This window comes from Dendrobates tinctorius, unplaced genomic scaffold (assembly GCF_039654945.1).
Source record: "Dendrobates tinctorius isolate UK_male_01 unplaced genomic scaffold, ASM3965494v1 ptg000032l, whole genome shotgun sequence".
In the NCBI taxonomy this organism is placed as follows: Eukaryota; Metazoa; Chordata; class Amphibia; order Anura; family Dendrobatidae; genus Dendrobates; species Dendrobates tinctorius.
The window spans coordinates 11,660,531-11,677,041 of NW_027361700.1; positions in this window are offsets into that span (position 1 = coordinate 11,660,531).

A 16,511-nucleotide genomic window follows, 5' to 3' on the forward strand; every position below is an offset into this window, starting at 1 on the left:
ACGCTCCTCACACAGTACCGTGTAACGGCTGTTATCACAGCCACAGTGAAGCTATCTGTGTGTCACTGTGGAGGACTTGTTCCGTTCTTACAGACCTACCCTCTAGGGAGATTCCTATTCTGCCCAATTCTACAATTCACTTTTTTCACACCTGTGCCATCAAGCCTGTGACATAGCGCTCTGATATTCAGTGGGCCTCACACAATCCAAAAGTGTCCAGTGTCCACAAGTGTCTGCAGAAATTCAAAATCTCCCTTATCCTGTAGTCACTTTTTTCACACCTGCTGCATCGAGCCTGTGACATAGCGCTGTGATATTCATTGGGCCTCACACAATCCAAGTGTCCAGTGTCTGCAGAAATTCAAAATCTCCCTTATCCTGTAGTCACTTTTTTCACACCTGCTGCATCGAGCCTGTGACATAGCGCTCTGATATTCATTGGGCCTCACACAATCCAAAAGTGTCCAGTGTCTGCAGAAATTCAAAATCTCCCTTATCCTGTAGTCACTTTTTTCACACCTGCTGCATCGAGCCTGTGACATAGCGCTCTGATATTCATTGGGCCTCACACAATCCAAAAGTGTCCAGTGTCCACAAGTGTCTGCAGAAATTCAAAATCTCCCTTATCCTGTAGTCACTTTTTTCACACCTGCTGCATCGAGCCTGTGACATAGCACTGTGATATTCAGTGGGCCTCGCACAATCCAAGTGTCCAGTGTCCACAAGTGTCTCCAGAAATTTAAAATCTCCCTTATCCTGTAGTCACTTTTTTCACACCTGCTGCATCGAGCCTGTGACATAGCGCTGTGATATTCAGTGGGCCTCACACAATCCAAGTGTCCAGTGTCCACAAGTGTCTGCAGAAATTCAAAATCTCCCTTATCCTGTAGTCACTTTTTTCACACCTGCTGCATCGAGCCTGTGACATAATGCTGTGATATTCATTGGGCCTCACACAATCCAAGTGTCCAGTGTCTGCAGAAATTCAAAATCTCCCTTATCCTGTAGTCACTTTTTTCACACCTGCTGCATCGAGCCTGTGACATAGCGCTCTGATATTCATTGGGCCTCACACAATCCAAAAGTGTCCAGTGTCTGCAGAAATTCAAAATCTCCCTTATCCTGTAGTCACTTTTTTCACACCTGCTGCATCGAGCCTGTGACATAGCGCTCTGATATTCATTGGGCCTCACACAATCCAAAAGTGTCCAGTGTCCACAAGTGTCTGCAGAAATTCAAAATCTCCCTTATCCTGTAGTCACTTTTTTCACACCTGTGCCATCGAGCCTGTGACATAGCGCTGTGATATTCAGTGGGCCTCACACAATCCAAGTGTCCAGTGTCCACAAGTGTCTGCAGAAATTCAAAATCTCCCTTATCCTGTAGTCACTTTTTTCACACCTGTGCCATCGAGCCTGTGACATAGCACTGTGATATTCAGTGGGCCTCACACAATCCAAGTGTCCAGTGTCCACAAGTGTCTGCAGAAATTCAAAATCTCCCTTATCCTGTAGTCACTTTTTTCACACCTGCTGCATCGAGCCTGTGACATAGCGCTGTGATATTCAGTGGGCCTCACACAATCCAAGTGTCCAGTGTCCACAAGTGTCTGCAGAAATTCAAAATCTCCCTTATCCTGTAGTCACTTTTTTCACACCTGCTGCATTGAGCCTGTGACATAGCGCTGTGATATTCAGTGGGCCTCACACAATCCAAGTGTCCAGTGTCCACAAGTGTCTGCAGAAATTCAAAATCTCCCTTATCCTGTAGTCACTTTTTTCACACCTGCTGCATCGAGCCTGTGACATAGCGCTGTGATATTCAGTGGGCCTCACCCAATCCAAGTGTCCAGTGTCCACAAGTGTCTGCAGAAATTCAAAATCTCACAGAAATTCAAAATCTCCCTTATCCTGTAGTCACTTTTTTCACACCTGTGCCATCGAGCCTGTGACACAGCACTGTGATATTCAGTGGGCCTCACACAATCCAAGTGTCCAGTGTCCACAAGTGTCTGCAGAAATTCAAAATCTCCCTTATCCTGTAGTCATTTTTTTCACACCTGCTGCATCGAGCCTGTGACATAGCGCTGTGATATTCAGTGGGCCTCACACAATCCAAAAGTGTCCAGTGTCCACTAGTGTGTGCAGAAAATCTAAATCTCCCCTGTCCTATAGACACCTTGTACCTTGTTTTACATTACTATATAGTTTGTTGGATTTTGTCTACATTTCTACCAAAAATGAGGAAGGCTGGTGGAAGAGGCCGTGGAATTGGGCGGGGGTTGGCAGCTGGTAATGATGGTGTTGGTGGTGGATCTGATGGTAGTGGCAAAAGCAAAATAGGACCGAATGCAGGAGGTGTTGAGCCTGCGTCATCGTCTGGCTCCATAAGGCTTCGAAGGCTTAGTTTTCTAGGAGTTGGCAAAACGCTTTTAACGCCAGAGCATCAGGAAAAAGTTTTGTCTTACATTGCTGACTCAGCCTCCAGCTCTATCGCCTCCTCTTCTGAAGTTTTAAAAAGTAAAAGCACTGAGTCGTCATTGGAGGCTCATGTTCATGAACCACACCTTTCCTAGTGTCCTTCACCACAACCAAGATTGAAGGATGACGCAGGCCATACTACTGATTACTCCATGGAGCTGTTTTCACATACCATGCCTGGATTATCAAGTGAAATGGTGAATTACCCAGGCCAAGATGAATCTGACATGGAGTGCACTGATGCACAGCCGCTGATAGATGATTCTGCTGGTACATTCACTCAGAGCACTACATAGTCCTCGCAGTGTACAGAGCCAGATTCTGACCCTGATGAGACTCAGGTGCCCCTTCCCGCACACTATACCACCATACACGGTGACACAGAGGAAGGTGCACATGACATTGAAGAGGAGGTGATGGATGACCCAGTTGTTGACCCAGATTGGCATCCATTGGGGGAAGAGGGTGCTGCTTCCAATAGCTCAGATGAGGAGCATCCACAGCAGACATCAACATCGCAACAGCTGTTATCTGGCAGGCCCGGAGCACTCCAAAGACAGGTTCCAAAAATCAAAAGAGTTGCTGGATAGCTTGTCCAGAGGGTCAAAAGATCACAGCGTGCTAGACCGCAAAATGTCTGCCAAAGTAGGAAGAGTGCAGTGTGGCACTTTTTTGAACAAAATCCTCATGATCAGGCCAAGGTTATCTGTAAGAAGTGCGCAAAGACCTTTAGCCGAGGGAAAAATCTGAAAAATTTGAATACCAGTTGCATGCTTAGACATTTAACCAGCATGCACTTGCAAGCGTGGACACAACACCAAACCTCAAGTGCCACATGTGCAACTGATCACAAAGAAGGTAGTCAGCAACGCTACATTGTTTCCCCCACTGTAAGCCCACCGGTTAGCACAGCAGCAAATGTTGAGGTGTCGTTGCAAGGCCACAGCAGTCAGGGAATCCCACTGTTATATCAACGAAATACTGAATCTAGGCCATCAGAAAGAACACCAACTCCATCACCATCATCAACCCTCTCTCAGTCCGCCCTGTCCACCGCTACTTCTACCATATGCAGCTCTCAAGTCCAGCTCACCCTCCCAGACACTATGAGTAGGTCAAGAAAGTACTTAGTCTCTCATCCGCGTACACTGGGTTTGAACGCCCACATTGCCAAACTAATCTCGTTTGAGATGATGCCCTATCGGTTGGTGGAAAGCGCAGCTTTCCGCGAACTCATGGCCTATGCAGTACCACGCTATGACCTACCCAGTCGCCACTTCTTCTCTCGCAAAGCCATCCCAGCCCTCCACCATCATGTGAAAGACCGCATTGTCCATGCACTCAAGCAGTCAGTGAGTGGAAAGGTGCACCTCACAACTGATGCATGGTCCAGTCGGCATGGCCAGGGCCGTTACGTGTCCATCACTGCGCACTGGGTTAATGTGGTGGATGCAGGGTCCACAGGGGACAGCGGTGGTGGGACAGTGCTGCCTAGCCCACGGTATAGGAAACAGTTGGCTGTAGGCGTTCCACCCTCCTCCTCCTCCTCCAGAAGCGAAAGCTCGTCCACAGAGCACAGTCGTACGAGCACTCAATCTGCAGCTGCCACTGTTGCACACGAGGTGTCCCCCTATCGAGCAGCTAGTGGAAAGCGTCAGCAGGCTGTGTTGCAGATGATGTGTTTGGGCGACAGACACACCGCCGAGGTGCTGGCCGAGTACTTGAAGCGACAAACTGAGCCATGGCTGGGCAGTGTACATCTTGAGGCAGGCAAGGTAGTTAGTGATAACGGCCGTAATTTTGTGGCAGCCATAGCCCTTTCAAAACTCAGCCACATACCTTGCTTGGCTCACACCTTGAACCTGGTGGTGCAGTGCTTCCTCAAAAATTATCCGGAGTTAACAGCCCTGCTCCAGAAGGTGCGAAGACTGTGCGCGCACATCCGCCGGTCGCCTGTACACTCCGTTCGTATGCAGAAGCTGCAGCGATTGCTCCACCTTCCCAGCCACCGCCTCATTATCGACATTGCAACAAGGTGGAACTCCACCCTGCACATGGTGGAGCAGCTGTGCAAGCAGAGGCAGGCCATAATGCATCTGTGGGAGGATACACAGCCAGGCACTTTGAGAGCAGACATGGAGTTGACAGGTGTGCAGTGGTCGAAGCTGAAAGACCTCTGTAAAGTCCTTCAGTGTTTTGAGGAATGCACACGGCTGGTAAGCGCAGACGACGCCATCCTAAGCATGAGCATCCCACTTATGCGTCTGCTCATGCAAACTTTGACGCACCTTAAGGAGCAGGCGTCTGCAGCCAATGTTGACGAGGAGGAAGAGGTGGAGGGAATCCTTGATGACATTCAGCCATTGTCTGCTCAGGGACCTCTCCTGGACGAGTTGGAGGAAGAAGAGGAGGAGGAGGATGATGATGGGGATGATTACTTAGGGGAGGAGGATGCATCTCGTGGGGCAAGTGAAAATGTTGGCGTGGCAAGGTCTGGTACAGGGTTTGTGCGTGACTGGAGGGATGTGGATTTGCCAGAAAGTGCTCCTCCAACCAGCACTCGCAGTGCATCATTGACACCGGGAACATTGGCCCACATGTCAGATTATGCCTTGCGGATCCTAAAAAGGGACCCCCACATTGCCAAAATGATGAACGATGACGACTACTGGTTGGCCAGCATCCTGGATCCACGCTATAAAGGCAAATTACAAAACATCATGCCACAGGAGAACCTTGACCTAATATTGGCTAATAAACAAGCCACTCTGGTAAATCGGTTGCTTGAGGCATTCCCAGCACACAGCAGCGGTGATGGTTCTCACACGAGCTGTACGGGCCGGGGGCAGCTTGGCAGAGGTGTTCATGGTGCACACAGCAGAAGTGGCGTTGGAGACAGGGGTTTCATGACAATGTTGTGGACTGATTTTTCAAGTACCGCTCACACAACTGGTAATACAGCATCGATGGAAAGTGACAGGAGACAGCAGTTGTCAACTATGGTTACAAACTACTTTTCCTCCCATATCGATGTTCTCCCACACAGGTCATTCCCCTTTGACTATTGGGCTGCTAAACTGGACACCTGGCCTGAATTGGCACAATATGCCTTACAGGAGCTCGCTTGCCCAGCTGCAAGTGTGCTATCGGAAAGAGTCTTCAGTGCAGCTGGATCAATCCTGACAGAAAAAAGGACCCGTCTGTCAACCCAAAATGTGGATGATCTAACCTTCATTAAAATGAACCATGCATGGGTTTCCAAGGATTTTGTCCCACCTTCCCCTGATGACACATAGGGTGACAGAAAAATGGCTTGCTTTGGTCCACCTCTTCCTGGGACTTGACCTATTTCGCCTTTTGCATCAGCTGAATGTCCAACATCAGCATATGCCACTTTCTAAAACTCCCTAACTGTGCTGCCTCCCCCCCCCCATGGCCGGGGTCACCACCTAGCGCACGACACCGTGCGAGTGCCGTTGCCCTGGACAGGTGGGTAGGCCGACTCTTGGGCACGGGCACTGGCACAGGGTCCCTCATAGTGCAATCAAGTGTCTCTGACGGTGGTGGTGCACACCCGCCGTCAGACACACCGCCGTACTATGAGGGGCCCAGTGCCAGTACCGACGCCCACGAGTGGGCCCCCCTTGCTTGGGCAGGGCCCCAGCATTTGCAATCTTTACCTCTCCCTGCTCCTCCGCTGTGTTGTCTGGGCCGTCAAATCCATACTGTGCCTGACACCGTCTGAGCCTGCCTCCTGGTGTATTGACATATATTTTGAATGTGTACGCTATCCATACATGTTATGCGGGGATACGGTACCCTTTCTCACCTTTTTGCAATCACGTGCAAGCCATACTGGGCCTAACACCATCTGAGCCTGCCTCCTGATGTATAGACATATATTTTGAATGTGTACGCTATCCATACATGTTATCCGGGGATACGGTACCCTTTCTCACCTTTGTGCAATCACGTGTAACCCATACTGGGCATGAGAACGGCTGGCGAGCTGTTAAGCAAGCTACAGCACCTGTGGTTTGCACACGTAAGTTTTTCATTTTTTTCAGGAATTACGGTTAAGCCTAATTCCGGAACTGCGGTTGACCTGCACTTACTGGGAAATCATCGTTCGCGAGTAATAATTGTAATCAGTGATCCCCATCACTAACGTTGTTCAGCGGGTTATCTGCACCTGTAAGCGACAAACGCTGGCCTTTTCAGTGTAGCGCACATGCAGCCACGGACATGTAAGGGCATGACACACCAGTTATTGGCCAATCTCATGTGCCAGAGCCTCACGTGTCCCTCTAGTAAGCCAGACTCGGACCGCGGGGCATGACGGAGTCTCGTTCGTTAACGGAATTAAGCTTGCAATGTGTGCATCTGTTCTGTAGCTGGCATGGTTGAGGTTGCCCGTGTTGAGTCAAATTACGCCGTAGGCTCCACTCCTGGTGGTGCCCTTCTGGACATTCCTTTAAGATTCAGCTTTGCAACCATACTGCCCACGTAAAACAAACACTTTGCCTTCATGAACGCTGTTTGGAGGGTCATGACTCGTGGGAATAACGCCGCCCAATCAGTTAACCTGCTAGAGAGATCCTTCGTTGCTCCCAAGCATGACATCACACTCCCTAGGAGGAAGGTAATGCCACTGTGGCGACCGTACTCCTGGGGGCGACACAAGTGCACTGATCCCCAGCCACTGCTCGATGAATCTGCTGGTACTTTGACCCAGACCACTACATTCCCCTCGCACGCTACCCGGCCTGAATCTGACCCTGATGAAACTCAGGTTACCCTTCCCATATACAGTTCCATCTTACACGGTGACAAAGAGGAAGCTGCAGATGAAAGTGCAGGTTCGGCCCACCCGCCATCAGACACACCACCGTACTATCAGGGGCCCTGTGCCAGTGCGTCGCCAACGAGTGGGCCCCCCCTGCTTGCTCAGGATCACAGCACTTGCAAGGTTGAAATACTGTGCAGTGAGATGGAAGATGGGGACGACGAGGAGTCCAGACTAGTACAGGGATTCCCTAGCGAGGAGACTTATTTGATTGTTTTCAATGTTGGGACAGCAATTTTTGGGGAGCACTATACTCTGGAGAATGATAGATGGGGCCCACCATACACTGGAACATTCCAAAGGTGGACATCAGACACTGGAGCAGCATTTACAGGGCCCATTATACACTAGAGCATTAGAAATGGGGCCCATTATGTTTGGAGCATTATTTGGGCCCATAAGACAGTGGAGCTTCATCCATGGGGACCAACATATACTGTAGCATTATGTGGAGCTCATCATATACTGTTTCAAACATTATATGGGACCAATGATTCTGTATGGAGAAATAGATGGGCCTTGTCATGAGATGTAAAAAGTGAAGTATTTTTCATTGTACTATACCGCTATTTCTCTGCCGTATCGGAGCATGATGAGTTGTAGTATTATGTGTTAAAGGGGCGCTCTTTCGCCCAGGGCACATGAAAACCTGGAGCCAGCCCTACCCCCCCACAACTTTAGCCAAATAACCCCCATTTTTCAGTGCGTAACTTGTATTATGAAGTTAATTAAGGTTGACCAGCTTAAGTAAGAAGAATTGATGCTTTTGGCATTCAAATGAGCACTGTAGGTGTGTTTCCTGTCCTCCTCTCACTGCCGACTTTTATTCCCCATTGACTTACATTGGGTTTCGTGTTTCGGGACGACCCTGACTTTTCCCTATAATCGGCCGATCTTGCTCGACCCGACTTTTGGAAAAGTCGGGTTTCACGAAACGAAACTCGACCATAAAAAAACAAAAGTCGCTCAACTCTAGTAGAGGCTATACTTCTCATAATGTCTCTGTGCAGAAACTGATCGAGCAGGAAAATATGTAAGGTCAAAGTTTAAAGGAAGCACATAATGCGTGGGTAAACCAAGACTAACAGTCTAGTTGGGTTCTGGCCTGTAGTATGCATATGAGATACTTGCGGTCATGGGCGGAATAAGAGTATCCAGAGCCACAGGCAGTTTAAAAGGAGCCCCTCACAGTACCCAATGTATCACGGGACATGTCACATGATCCCCTTATGATAGATTATGTGATAGGATATATGAGTAGCACGCAGGTGCTCTGGTGCACATCAGTAGATGAAAACTGACAGGAATAGTGTTGCGCATCTAAATATTAATATTAACGCCGTCATGACATTTGAAGTATATATACATCATGGCTGGGAAGTACTTACCGACTGATAAGGTACATCATGGCGATCGCCCACACACAGGAGCTGTTTGCGGGTGATCACCGCCGGATATTCAGCTGATATGATAGCTGACACCGCACCGTTCCCAGCAGTTTGACCCGCTAAATACTGTGACAGATTTCGAACGCAGCATTTAGTAGGCAAGCAGAGGGAGTGGCCTCATCATGAGGGTCTGATCATTGCCATGGTAACCCATTTTACTATGTTATAATCAACTTTTTAATAAATACAGATTTTATTCATATTCTGTATTGATATGCCGATGTACTTCCCTTTTCTCTAATATTTGTATGGTAACCCAATGCTGTCATGATGACATCTGGGTCACCAGAGCTAGCAAAGCTTGATACGCCATGCTCAGAGCATGGTGTAAACAAGCTTGTATGTCAGTGCAGCACTGACAGTTTATAAAACAATGAAATGCTAGTTCAGTGTAATCCTATATAAATTATCAAAGTGAAAATAGTGAAAGTCCCATAAAGGGACTGAGTAAAAAAGTAAAAAAAATAAAAAATTAAAAAAATGTTAAAAATATTTTTAACCCCTTTACCCCCGAGGATGGTTTGTATGTTAATGACCAGGCCAATTTTTACAATTCTGACCACTGTCACTTTATGAGGTTATAACTCTGGAACGCTTCAATGGATCCCAGTGATTCTGAGTTTGTTTTGTCAAGACATATTGTATTTCAGGATAGTGATAACATTTCTTCGATATAACTTGTGTTTATTTGTGAAAAACGGGAATTTGACGAAAATATGGAAAATTTGACAATTTTCAAACTTTGAAAATTGCCCTTAAATCACAGAGATACAGTATATCACACAAATAGATAATAAATAACATTTCTCATATGTCTATTTTACATCAGCACAAATTTGGAGCCAACATTTTTGTTTGTTAGGATGTTATAAAGGTTAAAATTTGATCAGCGATTTTTCATTTTTCCAACAAAATTTACAAAACCATTTTTTTAGGGACCACATGACATTTGAAGTCACTTTGAGGGGTCTGTATGATAGAAGATACCCAAAAGTGACACCATTCTAAAAACTGCACCCCTCAAGGTGCTTAAAACCACATTCAAGAAGTTTATTAACCCTTCAGGTGCTTCACAGGAATTTTTTGAAAATAAAAAAAAATAACATTTAACTTTTTTCACAAAAAATTGACTTCAGATCCAGCTTTTTTATTTGACCAGGGTAACAGGAAAAAATGGAACCCAAAATTTGTTGTGTAATTTCTCCAGAGCTTGGAAGGGAAGGAGTAACATTTGACTTTTTGAATGCAAAATTTGCTGGAACAATTGGTGGATGCCATGCCACATTTGAAGAGCCCCTAATGTGCCTATGGGTCACCCTACCAGGGCTGTGGGGTACTCGGTACTGGGCCGGTGTCAGTGGGATGTGTCACAGCAGCAGTGACCTGGTCCGTGGCCCTAGGCGCCCAAGTAATGGGGAAATGTAATGGTGTAATGGAACAGTTTGTGACGCCACCTGTGGTGTTTGGCAAGGGAGATGTTAAGCCGACGCTGCAGACAGATCTGCTGGGACTGATGGTATGGTGCAGCAAAGATGTAGTAGCTCCCCATAGGTGAAGATATAGTCCCAGGGCTGTGTAGATGTGGTTGGCACGGGGATGTAGCAGTGCCCTAAAGGTAGGAAGCAGGCAAGACACAGTGGGGTGCAATTTCTGTACCTTTACTTGATAACTGCAGTCCAGGGTCCTGATTACAGATGGTATTGGAGCAGGCTAGCCTGGAAGCAACTCAGGGATTCTCTCTCAGCAGACAGGCTGTGCAGTCTCCTTCCTAGCGCTTGTTTGAATGAAGCACTCCAGTACTAAGTTACTCTGAAGTTCCTCCAGTCAGATGTTCCCAAGAACCTTACTTTCCCGGCAGACAGCTGTAGCCTCTCTCGGGGACTCCTCTTTCTCTCAGTCCTGGCTCTCTATCCAAGCTGCTGTTGTGCCTCAAGTCTTAGATGGGAGTAGGGCATTTACAGCCTCCTACTCCTCTGGTATCTGCTGTAGGACCCTTAGTATCCGTACAGCCATGGAGACCAGGCTCCAGTTTGTGCGCTCTCAAGCTGAGGGAGCTCTCCTTCCTAGCTCAACCTCCAGCTTCTCTCTACACGTCTGCACACTTCACCATCTGCAGACTAACTGACCACTCCTTCCTCTTGGCCCTCAGAGGGCACCCATCCCCTGAATCCTGGTTCAGTGTTCCCCGTGCTGGCCTGGAGTGGAACTGTGTTGCATGTATGGATTGACTGCGAGAGAGACCCATCATTGCCTCCAAGCCTGGCATTACCCTCCCCTGGAGGAAGGCAAAGCCACTGTGGCGGCCATACTTCTGGGGGCGCCACATTCCCCCCTAGTGCAAGTCAGCACTCCTGGGCTGAACAAAAACCTGAAACATATAAACAATTGAACAATGATATTTGTACAAGATTAAAAATGAAAAAGTTACAAAAACCAAGTGTTTCCAGAAATGGTGCTATGATGATAAGTCCAGCATCAATGTCCATGGTCCATTCCTGGGCAAATGGTAAATTATTTACAAATAAAGGTTTTGACCACACACAAGTCCTGTGGTTCAGTGTCCATAAAACAAAACTCCAAAGGAAACTCTTACAGGTTACCTGTAGGCACAAAACTTGAAAAACAGTTACATATTTACATACACAATTTCAACATTTACATTTATTTTTGCTGTATGCGATATCTAAGGGGTGCTATTCCTTGTGTGGTGCGGGTAGACTTGCATAACTCTAGTGTGGGCAAACTGGGTAGCATTCTCCTACCGACTCTTAGACTCACCAGGGGTATGGCAAATTCACCACTGGCAGGGCGAGGGTTCTCTGGCTCCACTGCTGGTGTGGCATCTGCTACCTGATTTTCCTGATTTTCTTGAGTCACTTCTTCTTGTGCTACCACTTGAGGAAATATCAACACTGGCACCACTATAGCATCATTTACTTTAGTCCAATTCGCAGGGAATTCCCCAAGTACTGTGCTGACCTTCTCTTCCTCCACTATGGTTTGGATGTTATCTGGTTCCTCTTTCCTTTTCTTCAACTGGTCAGGACACAACTTCAAATGATCTCTTGATACCGCTGCTGAGGTCTCTCCTCCATCTTTACTCATAAGGCATACCTTAGTATTATCAAAGTTCGAGGGCAGAATGGTATAAGGTTCAGCTTCCCACTGATCAACCAATTTGTGCAATCTTCTCTTTCTTTTCAAGACTTGCTCTCCCGGCGACAAAGGGACGGCAGGTGCATTTTGATTGGAAAGCTTCTCCTGCTTTTGCCTTGTCTGGGCCAAACTCTTCTCCACACATTCTTGAACTCTTCTGTACTGCTGCTGCCTCTCCATGTCCCAATCAGCATCTGGGGACACCACTTCAGGTGTCAGGACTCCCATGTCTAAGTCAATAGGCAGCTTACCAGGTCTTGCTCTCATTAAATAGGCTGGGGTACAGTTGGTGGAGTTCACTGGGATATGGTTGTAGAGGTCCACCAGATTGGGCAACTTCTCTGGCCACAGATTCCTCTCCTCCAAGGACAAAGTCTTCAGGAGGTCAATCCCTACCTGGTTCATCTTCTCGCACATGCCATTGGTCTGTGGGTGATACGGCGTTGTCCGGATCTTCTTACAACCATACAAGTTACAGAATTCTTGGAACACTTCTGCCTCGAAAGCTGGACCTTGATCTGTCAGCACTCTTTCAGGATACCCATGTGGTCTACAGAAGTGCTGTTGGAATGCTCTGGCTGCTGTCATGGCAGTTTGATCTTTGACAGGCACAACTACCAGGAATCTTGAGTAGTGGTCCACAATGGTAAGTGCTAGAGTTGAGCGAAACGGGTCGAAAAATTTCAAAAGTCGCCGACTTTTGGCAAAGTCGGGTTTCATGAAACGAAACCCGACCCTAGGATGAGGTCGGCCACGAGGTCGGCGACTTACGCGCCAAAGTCACATTTCAAAAGTTTGTTTTGCGCTCTTTTTCAGCCAATCAGGATCCACGGACACTGTGGGCAATGTGATGACATAGGCACGGGTCACCACCATCTTTCAGAAGGGCATGCAAGTGATTGGCTTGCTTTGGTGGGCGTCACAGGGGGTATAAAAGGGCGTGCACGCCGACCGCCATCTTACTTCTGCCGATCTCAGTATAGGGAGAGGTTGCTGCTGATTCTGTAGGGAGAGCGTTAGGCAGGGAAGAAGACAAAAAAACTGCTTCTGCTGCTAGCGATTTGGCCTGCACAACACACCAGTCACTGTGTGTGCAGTGCAAGGGGAGGCTATATTGTGGTGTATCAGTGGTGTTGGTTGTTGGGCTGCCTTTTAAGGCTTCCTGACAGGCTGGCATTGCTGTTTACCCACTGCTCTGCAAACTGCTTTTTTAAAAGCAATCCAATCTCCCTTATCCTCTAGTCACTTTTGTCACAGCTGTGCCATCGAGCCTGTGACATAGCGCTCAGATATCAGTGGGCCTCACACAATCCAAAAGTGTCCAGTGTCCACAAGTATCTGCAGAAATTCAAAATCTCCCTTATCCTCTAGTCACTTTGGTCACAGCTGTGCCATCGAGCCTGTCACATAGCGCTCAGATATTCATTGGGCCTCACACAATCCAAAAGTGTCCAGTGTCCACTAGTGTGAGAAGAAATTCAAAATCTCACTTATCCTCTAGTCACTTTGGTCACAGCAGTGCCATCGAGCCTGTCACATAGCGCTCAGATATTCATTGGGCCTCACACAATCCAAAAGTGTCCAGTGTCCACAAGTGTCTGCTGAAATTCAAAATCTCACTTATCCTCTCGTCACTTTGGTCACAGCTGTGCCATCGAGCCTGTCACATAGCGCTCAGATATTCATTGGGCCTCACACAATCCAAAAGTGTCCAGTGTCCACTAGTGTGAGAAGAAATTCAAAATCTCACTTATCCTCTAGTCACTTTGCTCACAGCAGTGCCATCGAGCCTGTCACATAGCGCTCAGATATTCATTGGGCCTCACACAATCCAAAAGTGTCCAGTGTCCACTAGTGTGAGAAGAAATTCAAAATCTCCCCTGTCCTATAGACAGCTTGTACCTTGTTTTACATTACTATATAGTTTGTTGGATTTTGTCTACATTTTTACCAAAAATGAGGAAGGCTGGTGGAAGAGGCCGTGGAATTGGGCGGGGGTTGCCAGCTGGTAATGATGGTGTTGGTGGTGGATCTGATGGTAGTGGCAAGAGCAAAATAGGACTGAATGCAGGAGGTGTTGAGCCTGCGTCATCGTCTGGCTCCATAAGGCTTCGAAGGCTTAGTTTTCTAGGAGTTGGCAAACCGCTTTTAAAGCCAGAGCATCAGGAAAAAGTTTTGTCTTACATTGCTGACTCAGCCTCCAGCTCTATCGCCTCCTCTTCTTCAGTTGTAAAAAGTAAAAGCACTGAGTCGTCATTGGAGGCTCATGTTCATGAACCACACCTTTCCTTGTGTCCTTCACCCCAACCAAGATTGAAGGATGACGCAGGCCATACTACTGATTACTCCATGGAGCTGTTTTCACATACCATGCCTGGATTATCAAGTGAAATGGTGAATTACCCAGGCCAAGATGAATCTGACATGGAGTGCACTGATGCACAGCCGCTGATGGATGATTCTGCTGGTACATTCACTCAGAGCACTACATTGTCCTCGCAGTGTACAGAGCCAGATTCTGACCCTGATGAGACTCAGGTGCCCCTTCCCGCACACTATACCACCATACACGGTGACACAGAGGAAGGTGCACATGACATTGAAGAGGAGGTGATGGATGACCCAGTTGTTGACCCAGATTGGCATCCATTGGGGGAAGAGGGTGCTGCTTCCAATAGCTCAGATGAGGAGCATCCACAGCAGACATCGACATCACAACAGCTGTTATCTGGCAGGCCCGGAGCACTCCAAAGACAGGTTCCAAAAATCAAAAGAGTTGCTGGACAGCTTGTCCAGAGGGTCAAAACATCACAGCGTGCTAGGCCGCAAAATGTCTGCCAAAGTAGGAAGAGTGCAGTGTGGCACTTTTTTGAACAAAATCCTCATGACCAGGCCAAGGTTATCTGTAAGAAGTGCGCAAAGACCTTTAGCCGAGGGAAAAATCTGAAAAATTTGAATACCAGTTGCATGCTTAGACATTTAACCAGCATGCACTTGCAAGCGTGGACACAACACCAAACCTCAAGTGCCACATGTGCAACTGATCACAACGAAGGTAGTCAGCAACGCTACATTGTTTCCCCCACTGTAAGCCCACCGGTTAGCACAGCAGCAAATGTTGAGGTGTCGTTGCAAGGCCACAGCAGTCAGGGAATCCCACTGTTATATCAACGAAAGACTGATTCTAGGCCATCAGAAAGAACACCAACTCCATCACCATCATCAACCCTCTCTGAGTCCGCCCTGTCCACCGCTACTTCCACCATATTCAGCTCTCAAGTCCAGCTCACCCTCCCAGACACTATGAGTAGGTCAAGAAAGTACTCAGTCTCTCATCCGCGTACACTGGGTTTGAACGCCCACATTGCCAAACTAATCTCGTTTGAGATGATGCCCTTTCGGTTGGTGGAAAGCGCAGCTTTCCGCGAACTCATGGCCTATGCAGTACCACGCTATGACCTACCCAGTCGCCACTTCTTCTCTCGCAAAGCCATCCCAGCCCTCCACCATCATGTGAAAGACCGCATTGTCCATGCACTCAAGCAGTCAGTGAGCGGAAAGGTGCACCTCACAACTGATGCATGGTCCAGTCGGCATGGCCAGGGCCGTTACGTGTCCATCACTGCGCACTGGGTTAATGTGGTGGATGCAGGGTCCACAGGGGACAGCGGTGGTGGGACAGTGCTGCCTAGCCCACGGTATAGTAAACAGTTGGCTGTAGGCGTTCGACCCTCCTCCTCCTCCTCCTCCTCCAGAAGCGAAAGCTCGTCCACAGAGCGCAGTCGTACGAGCACTCCATCTGCAGCTGCCACTGTTGCACACGAGGTGTCCCCCTATCGAGCAGCTAGTGGAAAGCGTCAGCAGGCTGTGTTGCAGATGATGTGTTTGGGCGACAGACACACCGCCGAGGTGCTGGCCGAGTACTTTCAGCGACAAACTGAGTCATGGCTGGGCAGTGTACATCTTGAGGCAGGCAAGGTAGTTAGTGATAACGGCCGTAATTTTGTGGCAGCCATAGCCCTTTCAAAACTCAGCCACATACCTTGCTTGGCTCACACCTTGAACCTGGTGGTGCAGTGCTTCCTCAAAAATTATCCGGAGCTAACAGCCCTGCTCCAGAAGGTGCGAAGACTGTGCGCGCACATCCGCCGGTCGCCTGTACACTCCGTTCATATGCAGAATCTGCAGCGATTGCTCCACCTTCCCAACCACCGCCTCATTATCGACATTGCAACAAGGTGGAACTCCACCCTGCACATGGTGGAGCGGCTGTGCGAGCAGAGGCAGGCCATAATGCATTTGTGGGAGGATACACGGCCAGGCACTTTGAGAGCAGACATGGAGTTGACAGGTGTGCAGTGGTCGAAGCTGAAAGACCTCTGTAAAGTCCTTCAGTGTTTTGAGGAATGCACACGGCTGGTAAGTGCAGACGACGCCATCCTAAGCATGAGCATCCCACTTATGCGTCTGCTCATGCAAACTTTGACGCACCTTAAGGAGCAGGCTTCTGCAGCCAATGTTGATGAGGAGGAAGAGGAGGAGGGAATCCTTGATGACATTCAGCCATTGTCTGCTCAGGGA